The sequence below is a fragment of the Panthera tigris genome, chromosome A1, assembly GCF_018350195.1.
Source record: "Panthera tigris isolate Pti1 chromosome A1, P.tigris_Pti1_mat1.1, whole genome shotgun sequence".
NCBI classification, from domain to species: domain Eukaryota; kingdom Metazoa; phylum Chordata; class Mammalia; order Carnivora; family Felidae; genus Panthera; species Panthera tigris.
In genome coordinates this window covers 192868273-192886748 of record NC_056660.1, presented here as the reverse complement: position 1 = coordinate 192886748, position 18476 = coordinate 192868273, and the positions used below count along the sequence as shown (strand labels likewise).

Here is an 18476-nt window from a genome sequence, read left to right as displayed (position 1 = left end):
AATTCACAATCCATGAAAAATTAGCTTCTGATGGCAGTTCTAGAGGCGATCCCTGTATGTGTCATATTTGTTGACTTACTTTAAAGGTCCAAAAACCTGAGAAAGAACTCTTGCAAGTGCTCCGACAATGGCAATCTTGGCCTACCACAGGGCTGTATTGAACACTCGTAGTTGAAACTACAGGTACATCAAATTACCGCTAGGCGGCATGTGGTCATTCAGTGTGGCTCTCCAAGTCCAGAGAGCAGCTCAGTGTCAAAGCTCAGCCTAGAACCCAGGTGTTTCTGATTCCAGTCCTGAGGCTTTTTCCACTATCATACTGACTTCTTTGGGATAAACTCCAAAAGGTGCTGGAAATAGTTTCTACCCCAGATCCAACATCAAATTCCTCTTGAACATCCTGAACAATGCCTAATATTTCTTTCCCAGAAAACCTCACTTTTGCACATGTAGAAAAGAGGCAGAAATGCACAACAGAGTACAATAAATTACATCCTGGGCCTCCATAGAAAAGTGGAAGGCTTGTGTCCAAGAGGGATAAAGGAACAACTAGAAATCCTGGGGAGGCCCAAACCTCATTTGTGACTTCCCACATTGAGTGAGATCGGCACCTGAGGCAGGTGTGAGCTGAATTATTTCCAGGAGTAATTGCTCTGGGCTTTAGTGACAGTTTTCAGTGCTACAGTGACTTCAACCTGGTAGAAAAAAACAGTTTTTATTGGTCTTTCTTGCTAAAAATTGCTGAGTCAGTTCTCAAATTCTGTCAGTCTGAGACCAACATAGCATAATTTGAAAAGAAGGGTATAGAAGTAAAAGTTTAGGTCATAGGGCACTGTTAGAGAAAAGTGATGGACCTACAAAGGGAAGTAGGGCAGATGTGCCTTTTCTGTTGTAATAACAGGAAGCTCTGTGGTGACTTTTGCATTTAAAAAAAGTCTGTTTTGTCCAATTCCTTGAAAATATCTCACCTGAGGCAGAGAGTATAGCAGAAAAGGCATAATCATGGGTATATGAAACAACAAACAAAAATCTGTTCCAACCATCGTGACCTTGGAAAAACAATTTCTTCTATATAAGTTAATTTACTCTTCTGATTATATTACGCATTATATAACTGTTTTGAACAGGAGATGGTAAGAGGTATGTAGAGTTGTGTAACAGTGCCTAGAACATAGCAAATAGCTATTATTATGAATACTATTCAACTCCCTCCTTCCCTCCACAATTTATCCTCATGTTCTCTCCCCACAATCTTATTGCCAAGGATACTGAAAACTTAGTTTGAGTCAATGACATAGTGATTGAAAGGGAGCTAATATTTACTCCTCCCAATGACATTTAAAAACATCTAAGGGCATTGAAAGATATAATGAAGCTTTTATCCAATGGTAGAATTCTGGCAATAAGTCAATCACTGGAGAAGGTATTTCGGGATGTGTGATGGCCCTTGAAATTACTATACCAAAGAGAATACCTCTTTATTTGATGTGTAAGAGGTACATCAAAGACACATGGTAAAAATGTTTGTTATAGACATCAGCTGTCATGTGGGATACCTCATAATAGGCCTTCATAATGACAGAGTTCTGACCATATCCATGTTGGTCAGGAGTTTTCAGCAGACTCTGGGTAAGTTGTTTAACTTTGTGAGCTTCTGTCTCTCTGTCTGTCACATGGGTTTAACTGGCTCTTTCCCCGAATAAAGGGGGATGTGCAATTCTCTGTCGAGTTCTGGGTGGGAAGACGGGGATTACAGGATGTAGGAGATGGAGTAAAAGAAGAACAGAAAGATATCCAGGGGTGAAGTTGGGATCAGGAAAAATAAACAGTGCTACCACAGAAGGTCTAGAGAAATTCTCAAAGGCTGAAGTGCATTTGATGGGCTCAGGAGGCACTTCCTATATATGGAAAATAAACTTTTATGGACACTAAAGTAACTGTCACAAGAACTCCATCTTGCCTGATCATCTCACAGAGTTGTTCTGCAATCCAAATAAAATAATCTGCAAGATGACAATTTGAATGTCAGAAGTATTATTATTGCAACTTTATGAAAAAATTGACTTTTTATACCAGAGAAAAAATATGTCCTGACCATTAAAGGATAAATTAGATTTCACAGCTAGTTCAGAATTTAAAGTTAACATAAAGACAAACAAATAAGTTATTATATGGTTACCGGTCAGCAATATGGGCATAGGGAAAGAACACTGTAGTTACAGGTAAGAGTCAGATATTGGAGTTCTGGCCGTGCACTTAGCAACTATGTGACCTCAGGCAAGAAGTGTAACCTTAGTTGCATCATCTGAGGAAAAAATAGGGATAATTATGCCTGTCTTAGTGCATTAATGGATTTTTGTTAGGATATAGAGATTGCAACATGAAAGCACTTCGTAAATGGAAATGTGATACAAAAATTGTAATAATAGGTAAAACTTAACCTTTTCTGAATTTCAGCAGCATTAAACTCACCAGAAATTCTTGCCATGGCATTATACATCTTTCTGATAAATCTGTCCCACGGCCACCCCTAAACAGTTAAACACGCAAACATGCACACACACACACAGAGATTTCAAGCTGTCTTTATAAAGTCAGATGTGTCCTCAGAGAACAAGTGGATGAAACACACAAGTGGGCTGGACCTCACCCATTAGAACCATTTCTATGAAATATATACAAGGAGCTTTGTTATCCTCCTGGAAATTAATAGGTTCCTTTGAGCAGAACTGGGATGGGATACTTTGCCCCCCAGTCAGCAGCAGCCTGACTGGATGACTTCACCTCCTAAGGCTATAATTGCACTGAGAGCAAGTTGCATCAAGCCAGTTTCAGAAGGATTGCTTCTTTCTCTATTATCTTTTTTTCTTCTTAAGAACAGGCTCTCCTCAGCTGACATTCTGCAGTAGGAGGAAGACAAGTGACATCCAAGGGCTCATAGCCAAGTGTTTGATTGGAACATTGATACTGAATGTGTCTTCTCAGAGCTGCTGGAGCCCAAATTACCCACGCCCCCACCCTTTTGGCATATGGGCATTTTGCAGTGAAAACCAAGTTGGCATCTGGGCTCATCCTTAATGATCTATCTTATAGCAACATTTAGGGCTGTATTTAAATGTCCCGGATATATTAATAATAAAAAAAATGCAGTAAAATTAAACACCAAGTTAAATCAGGTTTTATTTAATTGTTTTTATTAATATGGATAAATTTAGAGTCAGGCAGAAAATACAGGCACTTGGTCCTTTACTGGATTAGGGCTTAATTTTATTTTTATTTTCATTGTGTGTTTTTTAATTTGCACAATTAATGCATGCAAGAGTATAAAACTCAGATAATATAAAAAACAAAGGAAAGGAGGAAGCTTTACTTACTATACTGCTATTTGAGATATAAGAAAACATTTTTTTACAAGAAACATGAATAAACTTACATAAGAAATTACAATTGAAGTTAGAAGCAAAAAATGAAATATAATCAGACTTACAACCAGACAGGGAAAGAACATTCCTTAGTAAATCAGCTCAATTTCAGTACTCTCACTAATTAGTGTAAAGAGAGCTTTCAACAAAATTACTAATTAGATTTTTATGAACAATTAGTAATAGGTAAAGTAGAAAAGTACAAAAGGTATAACCGAATAGAGTTAAAGAGAGGTCTATTATTTTTGCCAGGCATCTACAGCAAATGTGTAGATGTAAACTATGATTGGGACGCCTGGGTTGCTCAGTCAGTTAAGCATCTGACTTCGTTTCAGGTTATGATCTCACAGTTTGTGGGTTTGAGCCCCACGTCAGGCTCTGTGCTGACAGCTCAGAGCCTGGAGCCTGCTTCAGAATCTGTGTCTCCCTCTCTCTCTGTCCCTCCCCTGCTCATTCTCTCTCTCTCTCTCTCTCTCTCTCTCTCCCTCAATAATAAACATTAAAAAAAAAAACTAAAAAAAGTAAACTATGATATTTCCTACTAGATCTATCCAATGTTCATTGCATCATTAGTAAAGTTCATTTCATTTAGGTGTTTATATATACATATTTTATCTTTAGTTTAAATATTAGAAACGTTTTTTTCTTGCAGTATCAGTGTTCAATAAATCACAGAAAGAATGCCTCTTTTTATTCTTTTTTATTTTTGAGGGGTAGGTTGGCAGGGGATATCAATCACCTTTGCAAACCTAGCCTCAAAATCCATGTTCAAGGTGAATGCTCTATGTGTTCATCCACCTTTATGAACTGATTGATCTGTTATAAATCAATTTTTTTTTCCTACCTGAGACTGATCAGATTTTTACTCCGTTTACATGTCAGGTTTAGATGTACTTTCCTTGTCTTCATTTATATTCTGAAACAAGGATGACAATTAATAAGATCTCTTTGCTCTTTTTAAATTATTGAATGAATCTGACATATATCATTGTGTAAGTTTAAGATGTACATTGTGTGACTTTGATACATTTATATACTATAATATGATGGCCACTTATTATCAGATTGCATATTTATAGTACAATATTGTCTTATTCACTACACTGTGATTAGATACACTGTGATTAGATTACTAATTGTTGCAGGTTGTTCTCTTAACGTCAATTTTTTCCCTTCACTTGCATCCCTTCATAACCACCATTTTACTCTCTATTTTTTACAAGTTTGACTTTTTAAGATTCTACATACAAATGATATCATACAGTATTTGTCTTTCTCTGTCTGAGTTATATCACTTAGCATAATGTGTTTGAGGTATACCCATGGCAGGATATCTTCCTTTCTCGTGGTGGAATAATATTCTATTATGCATACAGATCACATATTTTTTGTCCATTCATCCATTGATGAACATTTCGGTTGTTTCCATGGCTTGCCTATTGTGAACATGCTGCAATAAACATGGGAGGGTATATATCGCTTCAAATTCCTGTTTTCATTTCCTTTCCTTTCACTCCCATTTCCAGAAATGGAATTGATGGATCATACAACAAATCAATTTGTATCTTTTTTTGGAAACTCGATATTGTCTTCCATAAGGGTTGGATCAATTTACATTGCCACCAACACTGTCTTTTCACCACATCCTCCCAGCACCTGCTGTCTTTTGTCTAGTTGATGATAGCCATTCAAACAGGTATGAGGTGATATCTCTATGTGGTTTGAATTTGCATTCCTTTGATGTTTAGTAATGTTGAACTTCTTTTCATGTGTTTGTTGCTGTCTGGTTTCAAACTATACTGGAAAGACATAGTAATGAAAATAGTACCATATGGGCACAAAAAATATATATACATAGACCAATGAAGCAGAATAGAGAGCCCAGAAATAAAACCTAGTAGATACAGTAAACTAATACGTGACAAGAAAGCCAAGAATACACAATGGGGATGGGGTGCCTGGGTGGCTCAATGGATCAAGTGTCGCACTTCGGTTCAGTTCATGATCTCACAGTTCATAGGTTTGAGCCCTGCATGGGGCTTTGTGCTAACAGCTCAGAGCCTGGAGCCTGCTTTGGATTCTGTCCTCTCTCTCTGCACTTCCTCTGCTCATGCTCTGTCTCTCAAAAGTAAATAAACATAAAAAAAAAAAAAGAATACACAATAGGGAAAGGACAGTCTCTTCAACAAATTGTGCTGGGAACACTGGAGAAATATATGCATAACAATTAAATTATACTTCTAGCTTAACACTATTCACAAAAAATAACTCAAAATGCATCAAAGACTTAAACATAAGACCTGACACCATAAAACTCCTAGAAGAAAGCATACAAAAGAAGATCCTCAATATTGGTCTTGGCAACATTTTTTTTAATGACACCAAGAAATATAAACAAGAAAAGTAAACATCAGCAAATGGGACTACATCAAACTCAAAAGCTTCTGCACAGCAAAAGAAATAATTAGCAAAATGAAAAGGTAATGGAAGAATTTTGTAAACCATATTTCATATAAGGGTAATATCCAAAAAAAGAATTTCCTTGTTTTTACCTATACCACTTAGCTCAGGATTCAAGGTAGAAGTTCAGTTCCATGGATAGCACCCCAAACAAGGGATGTTGTTAACCCTATAAAGTAAAGAATGATCCACATTCTCAAGGACCTTACAATAAAGTCCTATAAAGTAGAATGATCCACATTCTCAAGGACCTTATAATATTCTTTCAGAGAACACAATGAATCATGAAAAAATAAGAAAAAGAAAGAAAGAAAGAAAGAAAGAAAGAAAGAAAGAAAGAAAGAAAATCGACCTATAATTATAATTTTATAAAATAAAAGGGGACACAGGGGAATTGATAATAATCCAATTACTTGGGTCTTATTCAAGCTACTTCCTCTCCCTGAGCAGCAGTTCTCCCATTTTTACATAAAGAAATTAGATTACACCAAAGATTTCCAAGTTGTTATATTCTCAATCTAGTGAAATTTTAAAAATCAAATTTTGATGACCAAGATAGGATTCTCAGCCTTCAGTTTTGACAAGTAAGGGAATTGAAAATAATTTTTACCTATCAGCATTGTTTCCTTAAAAAAAAGACATTTTAACACCAAAAAAAAAAAACACCCCACAATCACAGAATAAAGAACAGCACTTACCAAAGTAGGAAACTGCATTTATTTATTCAAAAGACATGTATTGAATGCTTGTTGTGTGCTATGCTGTTCTTGGTGGTAAGGTAATACCATGGTGAGGAAGCAGACAAGTCTTAATGGAGATCCCATGCAGGAGACTAGGGAGTGGCAACTTTTGCAATCTACCCATTGTACTAATTTATTTAGTCATTTAACCAGGAACTAATGGAAACATCATGCAAACACTCATTCTTGGACCAGAATTTGGAAAACACTGCTCCAGAAAATCAATAGTTCCAAGATCCTATGGTTAATAAGGTCCAGAGTCTCTATCATAAATAATTAGAACAGGGAGTTACTAATGTTGGTTAGAAAAATTTTAACCCAATAAAAGAATCTAAGAGAACATGGAAAGCATCTTATTGTATTTTGATTTTAGGTTGGTGGGAAATGAGGTAATTAAGAAATCTTCAATTTTCCTTGGGATTCATTATTTTCCACTCACTGTCCAAAACAGTAATACACTTAAGATATCATTATTATCACCATTATGGTCATTATATTGCCCTCTCTGGTAATGCAGAATGCGGGATCACATCCAAACTTCCATAGGATACTGATAGAAAGGGATGACATAGCATTTCCAGGAGATCAGAGAAAATTTAATGTTCTTAATTTGGGTACTTTCTTTGTCTTAGAAGTTGTGATTATAAAGCCACTGGAGGGGCACCTGGGTGATTCAGTTGGTTGAGGTTCTGACTCTTAATTTCAGCTCAGGTCATGGTCCCAGGGTTGTGGGATTGAATTCCTCATTGGGCTCCGCACTTAACACAGGGCCTGCTAAAGATTCTCTCTCTCTTTCCTGTTGCCCCTCTACCCTGCTCACACTCTCTCTCTCTCTTAAAATAAAAATAGATAGATGGATGGATAGGTGATAGAAAGGTAGGTAGGTAGATAGATGATAGAAGAAAGAAAGAAAGAAAGAAAGAAAGAAAGAAAGAAAGAAAGAAAGAAAGAAAGAAAGAAAGAAAGAAAGAAAGAAAGAAAGAGAAAATAATGACACTGGAACTAGCTTGTCCAGATTTTCTCCAGATTTAAACAAGATAAGTGAATATACAGATTGCAGTCATTGGCTGAACAATGTTGTCATTTGTCCATGTGATGAAAGCCCTGAGAAGTTCATTTTGGGGATTCTTGATAGTTATTTACAATGAAGAAGAGGGAGCCAATGATCTTCCATGACTTTTACAGAATCATTCCCTTACCAATGAGATAGACAAGATGGAGTTCTTGTCACTTCTCCTAAAGTTTTGGCTGAATCAGACTAACATACAGGATAAACTGCTTGAAGATAAATTAAAATGAGTATAACTGGAGAAGACACTCAAGCCTACTGAGTTGACAAGGATGGGGGGGGAGGAAATGGAAGTGGACTTGTAGCATAAGTCGGTATAGATGGGGCACAAATCATGTCAGCACTGAGTCATGAGAGGGATGACTAAAAGACACCCAGTTGTCATGGAGAAGCACAAAGAGAATGAGAAAGTAATAATGATGCTTAAGTACAAGAATATCATAACTAGGAAAACCATTGCATTGACTCAAGGAACATGAAGACCTTTGTTCTACTTATGATTCTATTGATAATTCACGGTATGACACTGGAAAAATCACCTGCTTTCTTTCTGATTCAGTTTATCTCTGCTGTATGCACTGGGTAAGTTAAGTTATCCTGTTCTGTGGGATATATCTGTATGTGCACTCAGGAAGCAATACAGTTGATGGTTGAAAGTAAAGATAACTGTAGTCAAACAGACCAGGGTTCAAATCATGGACCTACGACTCACCAGCCACATAGCTAAGTCATGCTATTTACTTTCTGCCTAATTATCTTAACTGGCAAAATGGGAAAAAGAACAATATAAACATCATATGGTTTTGTGAGGATTAAAAAAATATCCCTGTAAAGCTCTTAGTTTAATATCAGACACACAATACTATTATTACTGTGGCCACTGCACACTGGACTTTTTGGATCATATCCTCACCTGGCAGAAGCTACAGCAAAGATTAAGTATCTCCAGGCCCTTTTGCTTATCATGTGCCTACACAATATAACAAACCTACTAGCCTGATGGAAGGAAGTGAACTCTCAGAGTTATCATCAGATATGAAAAATAGCAGCCAGTGCATTTTCCCTTATGCTTGTTGTTACATACATCAAAAACTGTGTGTGTGTGTGTGTGTGTGTGTGTGTGTGTGTGTGTCCACCCACAAACTAGAAATCACACTCAGTTTGCTACCTTGTTTCTATTCCCCTGTGCTCCCAGGCTTCAACCTGGTTGAAGCAAAAGAGATGTTAAATGCCACAGGGCTAGGGAAAACAGACAAAGACAACTTCTGTTTCTCTTGAGTAGTAATCCTTTCTGGCAGAAATGTGAGTCAGTTCAAATGTCTTTCCTCTGGAAAGACAGGTCTGTTTTCACCATATTGAGTATTGCATTAAATTTTCACAAAGTATAAGAAATTTAATTTAACAAATATTTATAGCATACCAATCCTAATTCAGGCACAGTGTTTGCACTGTGCAAGGAACAGGAGTTTATGAGATAAATAAGACATTTGCCCCTGTTCTCACTTCCCCTTACTACTCTCTACTTAAACAAACATGCATGCACACATGCACATGCACGTATATTTAGAGAATTGAAAAAGTATAACATATGAAGTGGTTCTTCAAGTCCCCCCACCCCCACCAGCAGTATCAGCATCACCTAGGAATCTTTTAGAAATGCAAATATTAAGGACCTATTCCTGATCTTTAGAATCAAAAACTATGGGGGTAGTTCCCAGAAATCACTGTTTTAACAAGCCCTCTTGGGGATTCTGATGCACACTCAAGTTTGAGAAAACTTCTCAAGCAGAACTTTACATTGAGCATCTCTTGCAAGAGAAAAGTCATCAAATCACAAAGGATGAGAACAAGAGAAGAAAGGAATAGATAAAAAAAATACCCCAAAACACCCAATTAACTAAATGGCAATAAATACATACCCATCAATAATTACTTTAAAAATAAATGGACTAAATGTTCCAATCAAAAGACATAGGGTAGATGAATGGATAAAAATATAAGACCCATCTATATGCTGCCTACAAGAGACTTACTTCATATCTAAAGACACACTTCAGATCTTAAGATAAACACAGACTAAAAGTGAAGAGATGGAAAAAGATATTCCATGCACATATTTACAAGTGTTATATCTTATTGTTGGACTGATTCTGATCCCTTTATCTTTATGTAATGACCTTTGTCTCTTGTTACAACTTTTATTTTATCTGATATAATTATTGCTACCCCAGCTTTCTTTTTGTTTCCATTTTATATATGCTTGTGTATCCTTAACTAATTATTGTAGATATAGTCAATTTTACAATTTTTTGCAACCTTCATACTAGCTTTCTAGGTGGTTGATCCATTATGTTTACTATACATTTGCCTTCACCAGTGAGATTTTTTTCGTGTGTGTGTGTGTGTGTGTGTGTGCCTTCTCTTTGCTACTTAAAGAAATGCCTTTAATATTTCCTGTAAAGCCATTTTAGTGGTGATGAACTCATTTAGCTTTTGCTTATCTGGGAAACTTTATCTCTTCTTCAATTTGAAGGATAATGTTAGCAAGTAGAGTACTGTTTTATAAAAAACATTTTTTTTTTCCTTTCAGCACTTTGAATATGTTATGTCACTCCCTTCTGGCTTACAAATTTTCTGCTGAAAAATCAACTGATAGCCATATGGGCATTTCTTCAGACGTAACCAATTACTTTTTTCTTGGTGCTTTTAAGATTCTTTATCTTTTTTATATTTTAATTTTAATGTGTCTTGGTGTAGATTTCTTTGGGTTCATTGATTAGGACTTCCTGTGCTTCATAACTGTATGTCTGTAAACTTCCAGGTTAAGAGAGTTTTTAGCTATTATATCTTCAAATAACTTTTCTGCCCTTTCTCTCTCTCTTTGCCATCAGAGATCCCCTATAATGTGAATGTTGGTATACTTGATGTTGTCCCACAGGACCCTTAAGCTATTCTCATTTTTAAACAATTCTTTTTCTTTTTTTTTTCTTTTTTTCTTGCTCTTCTGTGAGTTTGAGTGATTTCCACTACCCTGTCTTCCAGATCACTAATCCATCCTTCTGTATCATCTAGTCTGCTATTTATTCCTTCTAGTGCATTTTCCATTTCTATTATTGTATTCTTCAGCTCTGATTGGGACTTTCTCTTTTTTTAAGTTTATTTATTTTGAGAGAGAGAGAGAGAAAGAGAGAGCATGAGCAGAGGAGGGGCAGAGAGAGAGAGTGAGAGAGAGAGAATCCCAAGCAGGTGGCAGGTGCAATGCCAGCACAGAGCCTGACATGGGGTGCAAACTCACAAATCCATGAGATCATGACCAGAGTCAAAATCCAGAGCTGGATGCTTAACCCACTAAGCCACCCAGGTGCCTCTGATTGGTACTTTCTTATATTTTCTATGTCTTTGTTATCTCTTTTCTGTTTTTTATGTTTTCTATTTCTGTTGTGTTCTTCCATTCTTCTCTTGACTTCAGTAAGCCTCTCTATGACCATTACTTTGAATTCTCTATTGAGTAGATTGCTTATCTTCATTTTGTTTAACTCTTTTTCTGAGGACTTGTCTTGTTCTTTCATTTAGAACATATTCTCCTATCTCCTCATTTTGCCTAACTCTCTGTGTTTGTTTCCATGTATTAGGTAGTTCAGCTACATATCCAAGCCTTGAAGGAATGACCTTATATTGGAGTTGTGCTCAGGGCCCAGAAGCACAGTTCTCCCACCCACCAGGTCTAGGTGTTCCAAGGGAGTCCCTTATGTGGGCTGTATGCACCATCCAATTGTGGTGGGGCTGTGACTACTGCAGGCACACTGGTGTGTAGGGTTATAATCTTCTCAGCTGTGAGTACCAGCCAAGGCACATGGGGTGCAGAGTTCTCATCAGGACAAGCTCCCTGGTTGTTAGCAGTCTAGAGGGAAGATACCCAAAATGGATCCCACCAGTGCCTGGCTCAGTAGGATGAGATAGCAAAAATGGCTGCTGCCAGTGTGTCAGTCCCCAGGGATAGTCCCAGCTATGTCCCACCTCTCCAGCAGGCACTCCAAGTTTAGTAAGTGGGTCTCCTTCACCTATGGTCTCTGTGTTCTTTGATTTTGTTTTTGTACTGGTTTCCGAGTTGAGTGAGTCTCTATGTTAGCCTTTTAAGAGCAGGTTTTACTTTCCCTACAGTTCTACAGTTTTCCTGGACATATTCTTTATTGGTTTTCAAAGTCAGTTGCTTTAGGGATTCATCTCTCCTGTGCAGAATCTAAGGATTGGGGTGTCTGATGTGAAGCTCAAATCTCTCACTCCTCAGAGAAAAGTCCATACCTCTGAGATCCTTTGCTACTATAGAACTCCACGCCTGAGGTGTGGCTTTTTTTTTCTTAACAAGGATTTTATCTTTGCCTCTTCTACCTATCTCATTGCTGTCCCTTGTTGTGGTGTCTCTGTACATCCGGTTTCTAGATCCCCTTCAGAGGGAATTATTCCATACATACTTGTAGATTTGTTGTGTCCAGGAGAGAGGGTAAACTCAGGATCTTCCTATGTTGCCATCTTGAACCTTCTCCCACTACTTCTTCCACTCTTGATATATCCTTCCATGCAGAGAGAATTTTAATATGTATGATACTCCTAGACGTTTCTTCTCATTTAATGGGTGCGCCAACAGTAAATGGAGTGACTTATATAACAGGTAATTTGAGAAAAGAAGTTATGCATGGTCCTTTCAACTGTTCCCTTTTTTTCTCTCATAAGTGCAGTGCCCACAGGAAGTAGGTATTCATTCTCTTCCAATCTTACATTCCACGATTCGAATCATGGGATATAGTTAGGAAGTTCATGGGCTCTTAAGCTAAGATATATCTTCCATTCTAATCTTAACAAATGTGTGACTGTTTACTTCCATTTGCCTTACTTTTTGTCTTCTGACTGTCAGCATCCAGGAAGGAAAGAGGCGTCCTATTTATTAGACTCTTTTGAAGACTCTAAAACACGATGTGTCAAAAGTCAAAAAAAGAAAAAAAAAATGGGTTTGCCCTTTGCCCCAGGTATTCTCTTCTACCTATACTAAGAAAACAATCAATAATGTGGTCACAAATTTTGATAAAAAGTGTCCATCACTGTTTAAAAATGTAAGTATTATTTTAAAGTTAAATATCCAATAAGTGGAGATTATGCTATCTCAAATGTAATAAAACGGGGTACAACTCCAAATCATTTTTTTTTTCAAATAAAACTGATGACACTGGAAAATTCTTATGGAACAGTGTTTAGTGAAAGAAGACATCACTCAAATACTATAAACACACACACACACACACACACACACACACGTTAAAAAAGATCCTAAATCTAAATGTTAATCTTCTAGGAAAAAAACTAACTTTATTTCTCTTTCCCAAAAGGGAAAATCTGTAAGAGATGACTATCGTGGCCATGTAGACAGTATCTCATGCTTAAAGTGATTGGAAAATGGCATTATATTGAGGGGAGGGTGTCAGGAAGGGTTGAATTAATCTCCTGGTTCTACTGTCTACCTATTATGCTTACTGTGTCCTTTCCTTGGCCTCAGCTTCTGCATCTGTAAAAACAAGCATCTGGAATCAATGATCTCCAAGACCCCTTCTTACTCCAACATATTAGGATTCCATGATTTCATCACTAAAAATTTTATGTTGAGTAGCTGAGTCATTCTAGCCAATTAAGCTAGAAGGCTGATAATTCTTCAATGAATAGGAGGAGTTAATTTACCTAGTTAGGTCACTATAACACGCAAACACATTTAATGGTGCAGTGGTACAGTAATACTTCTAAACATTTTCCAAGTTACTCAGACAATCTACAGAAATCATCTAGACTTCCATACTTACAATTTCCTTTTTCTGTTGATCTCATCTTTTTTGCTTGTTTGTTTTTTAACTCCTCCTTCTGAAAATGGAGAAAGGAAAATATGTTGGTCTTAAAAAAATTATCATTTGAAAGCCTCAATGACTGTCAAAAAAAAGGTCTCATCAAATATTTGTTCCTGCAGATACAAAGGCACTTAAAAAGCCATGAAAAAAAAGCACATAAAGAGAGAAAATTGGTATCATTTTATATTTGTTTTTAAAATGGGGGAAATAATTATTCCTATTCAGTTGCTCATTGTAGTGCCATCATCCTTAATTTTTTATTGTTTCTTCTTCTGACATAACTCAGCAAAATGATTTAGTGTGTTTCTCTCTCTCTCTCTCTGCCTGATAATTTCATAAGCTCTAGTTGTTTCTGAAGGATAATGATTCAACTCAGGTTTGGTGCCTGCTGGATCCTGTCTCCCTGAAATTGGACATTACTCTAATGATAACCTCAGCCCATACCTTCCAGATAAAAGAGGGACTTTGAAAAAATAGAAACAGCATGACTCTTTATTTTTCCAGAGGTGAAGTCTCATATTTCACCTTTTTTTAATTAAGCAATAAGTTAGATGTCAAGAGCAATTACAGCCTTGAAGGTCAAAGCTTGCTTAATTAAAAAATTGGAAGGGCCTCTCCTTGTTCAACTATTTTGAAAGCACTAGAGACCTTTCACATCCACCTGAAGAGTCAAAGGAAGTCAAGGCCAAATAGGCTAATACTTTGCCTTGGAATTCAGATTCTTGTTGCCTCCTGATGGGCTGCATTGGCCTCCACAAAAGCCTATAAATCTGATACACAAATTGAAGTATGGCATTATGACCCAAATCTGCAAACAGGTAATATTCTAAGAGTGCCATTGAGTGGCAGAGAATTTTAGCATTTATTAGGCTTTAGCAGATGGGAAGCAAATGTTCCAAATACTAGATCTTCAATGGGTCCTTTTTCCTCAGTATATCTTCATTTCTTCAGATGTGACCCTAGAAATGCCATTATTAGAATCCTTTGTGGGGTTTGATACAATGTAGTCACTATGACCTTACCCCAAGTAATGAATCAGAATCTCTAGGAATGGGTTCCTGGAATCTGCATTTTTTAGGTCCTCTAGCTGATTCTTATGCACACTAAAATTTGAGAAGCTATAAATCTGGTCCATTTTCCTCATTTTATCAATGAGAAACTAAGATTCAGAGAAGAGAAGCATCTCTGCTAATCACTTTAGAGATAGAATTACAATCTATGTCCTATCATTTCACATTCAGATCCTTTTCCATCAACCAACCAGATTACCTAGATAAACCCATGTGACCAGTTTTTCCTAAAGTTAGTATAATATATACTATGCACACTTTCCCCAAAGGATTCTTCAAACAATTCGTCATAATGACTAATAATATTCCTATATTCAGTTTAAAAGGTATGAGCCATCTTATAACATAATAACATAATCCTGAATGCCATTCCTCCCAAACCATTCTTAATTCTTTTGCATATTCTTGCAATTATATTTCTATCATTAACATTTGATGATGCATTGGATTTTAGCAATCTGAGATATTCCTGAATTTAGAGGTCATTCTCTAAACATGCCTACAATGATGCTCCTTTTGTAATTCAATCCATGCTGTCCAAACAACACAAACACCAAGATGTAACTGATCTTATAAACCCATGCAACATAGAACTGCAGAAAGAGTATAGATCTAAGAGTCAGAATATTTGGTTTCAAATACTTTTTCAGTCACAAATTAACTGTAGACTGGTTATTTCCCTCTGGACCTATTTATTCATTTGTGAAAAGAAGGGACAGTTCTTTAAAATAGGCCCTTCAAGAATTTACCTAAGGGATACAAGAGTGCTGATGCATAGAGGCACTTGTACCCCAATGTTTATAGCAGCACTTTCAACAATAGCCAATTATGGAAAGAGCCTAAATATCCATCAACTGATGAACGGATAAAGATGTGGTTCATATGTACAATGGAATACGCCTTGGCAATGAGAAGGAATGAAATCTGACCATTTGTAGCAACATGGATGGAACTGGAGAGTGTAATGCTAAGTGAAATAAATGAGGCGGAGAAAGACAGATACTATATGTTTTCACTCATATGTGGATCCTGAGAAACTTAACAAAAGACCATGGGGGAGGGGGAGGAGAGGGGGGAAAGTTACAGAGAGGGAAGGAGGCAAACCATAAGAGACTCTTCAATACTGAGAACAAACTGAGGGTTTATGGGGAGTGAGGGAGAGGGGCAAGTGGGTGATGGGCATTGAGGAGGGCACCTGTAGGGATGAGCACTGGGTGTTGTATGGAAACCAATTTGACAATAAATTATAATTAAAAAAAATAGTCCCTTTCAATTGCTTTAATTCTGTGAAGAAAAGCAGGAAAACTAGGACCCTGTGCTGTCACTAACTCACATTGTTCTTGAGGAATGTGAACAATCAGGAGATGCCAATATCTCTAATTATATCAAGATGCCAAAGTAACAATGGTCAGTGTGTACTATTATTTAGCTGGGGAGGAGCTCCAGGAACTGTTGAGTTCCCTGTGGTTAAAGAGGAAGAAATGAATGAGCTCCTGCCAGAGGTGTTAATGAGGTCCCAGCATTTATGTGAGAGGGCAGAAGAGATTTCAGGGAAAAAATATCTCTAGAGGATTTAGTAAACCTATGGTTTTTCTGCAAAGGCTAAGGAGGCTAGGACAGAAGTTTTCTCGAAGAAGCAGAGTAGAAATTTGAAGTCCAGAAAGTTCAGCTTCAAACAAGCTGTGGCTAAACAATTCAAGCTAATTAAAGCTTTCTCAAATGAATGGGGAAGAAATGCATGTGTGAATTTGGTTTCTCTTCAATGATTCCACAGTTAAAAAAAAAAAAGCTAATAGAAATGTGCCCTGAGCATCTAATTACCAGTAGGAGCTTCTGAAATAGCAAGAACATGTGTAGACCTGCCAACAAGAAAGTTGGACTTGAATTTTACCTGTCATATGTTACTAGTGTGCTTATATATGAGCAGTATGTAAGTTACATGATGCTTCTAAGTCTCCCTTCCTTTCTCATTGACTGGGATTAATAATGCCTTCAGTGCCTCTCTCAAGTGGTGGAAGAGAGACAAAAGTCAATAAGAGATGGTATGATACAAGCATATTAAACTTTTTTATTCAAGTGTAAGGATAAGTAATATGGCATTACCGAAATAAACCAAACTTGGTCATGATTATGATATGTGTGCGTGTGTGTGTGTGTGTATTTATCATGATAGTATTTAATTTAGAGGATATATATATATATATATATATATATGTATATATATATACTTCAGTGAAATTGATCTACAACTTTTATTCTTCATTAATTCCTTGTTTACTTAATAAAATATGTTGAGGAGTGTATCCTTTTCTCTGTTCATTCAAAGCATTTATTAAAGATTAAAGTTACTTTTCCCTTAAAATGTTTGAAAAAATTCTCCAATAAAGCCATTTGAGCTTGGAGTTTACTTGTAGAAAGATTTTTAATTAAATATTTTATTACCTTAATTAGTATAAGATTATTCAGTTTTCTTTTTTTCTTCTGGGTCAATTTCGAAAGATTTATTTTTTTTAATTTATTGGTATAAAATGGTTTATTGCTAACTCCTTACTTTTTTATACATTGACAGGATTGAAAATGATGTTATATCTTCATAATTACTAGTTATTTGATTCTTATGTCTTTTTGATCAGTCTCAGCAGTGGTTAATCAACTTATGTGTGTCAAAGAATCAGTATTTGTCTTCGTAGATTCTATTGAATATGTGCAGTCTTTTAAATTAATTTCTGTTATCCTCTTTCCTTTCCTTGTACTTGCTTTGCTATTCTTTTTTCTAACTTCATTATGTAGATACTTAGCTTATTCCTTTCATGCTTTCTTAACTTCTACTATATAAACATAGAACTGTGAATTTCCCTCTGATCATTGTTTATTGTGATTTTTGATGTGCAGTATTTTTCTTCTTGTTTGGTTAAAATATATTCCATGGGGCGCCTGGGTGGCTTGGTCGGTTAAGCGTCCGACTTCGGCTCAGGTCATGATCTCACTGTCCGTGAGTTCGAGCCCCGCGTCAGGCTCTGTGCTGACAGCTCAGAGCCTGGAGCCTGTTTCAGATTCTGTTTCTCCCTCTCTCTCTGCCCCTCCCCTGTTCATGCTCTGTCTCTCTCTGTCTCAAAATAAATAAACGTTTAAAAAATGTGTATATATATATATATATATATATATATATATTCCAATATTCATTGTGATATTTTATTTAACCAACAACCTGCTTAAAAGTTTATTTCTTAATATTCAAATATATGAGTTATTATTAGAATAATTGCTTTGGGGTCATAGATAATGCTTTATATGATTTCAAACATTTGGAATTTATCCAAACTTACTTTATGACTCAATATATGATGAATTTTTATAAATAATCTACATGTGCTTGAAAAATAATACATGTTCTGCAGTTTTTTGACTTAATGTTCTACTTATGTCCCCTAGGTTCACTTATTTAATGATATTGTTCAAATTTTCTAGATCTTTACTGACCTTTTGATTATTCTATCAGTTACAGAGAGGCATGTATTTTAAACTGTTCTTTTAGTTTTATAAATTTATTCTTATATTTATATTTTTACTTGATATTTTTTCAGAATGTGTTATTATGTGTGTAGAAATTTAGAATTATTATATGTTCCTGATGAATTAAATCTTTTAGCTTTGTGAAATTACTTTATCTCTAGTAAATCTTTTTGCCTTAAGGTCAATTATTTCTGTTATTAATATAGCCTCACTAGCATTCCTTTGGTGAGTGTTTACATGCAATATATTTTCTTTTCCTTTTAATTTTAAGCTTTCTATACCTTTATGTGTAGAATGTGTCTATTCCATTTTAA

General features: G+C 36.1%; 1 long non-coding RNA gene across 1 annotated transcript in view; it reads left to right on the top strand.

The window, feature by feature from the left end:
• The first annotated feature begins 1585 nt into the window (after positions 1–1585).
• Positions 1586–18476, top strand: part of LOC122231752 — a 39266-nt gene continuing 22375 nt past the window's right edge. The window contains exon 1 of the long non-coding RNA XR_006208987.1: positions 1586–1629. This is a non-coding gene — a long non-coding RNA (uncharacterized LOC122231752). The remainder of the gene's footprint in view (positions 1630–18476) is intronic.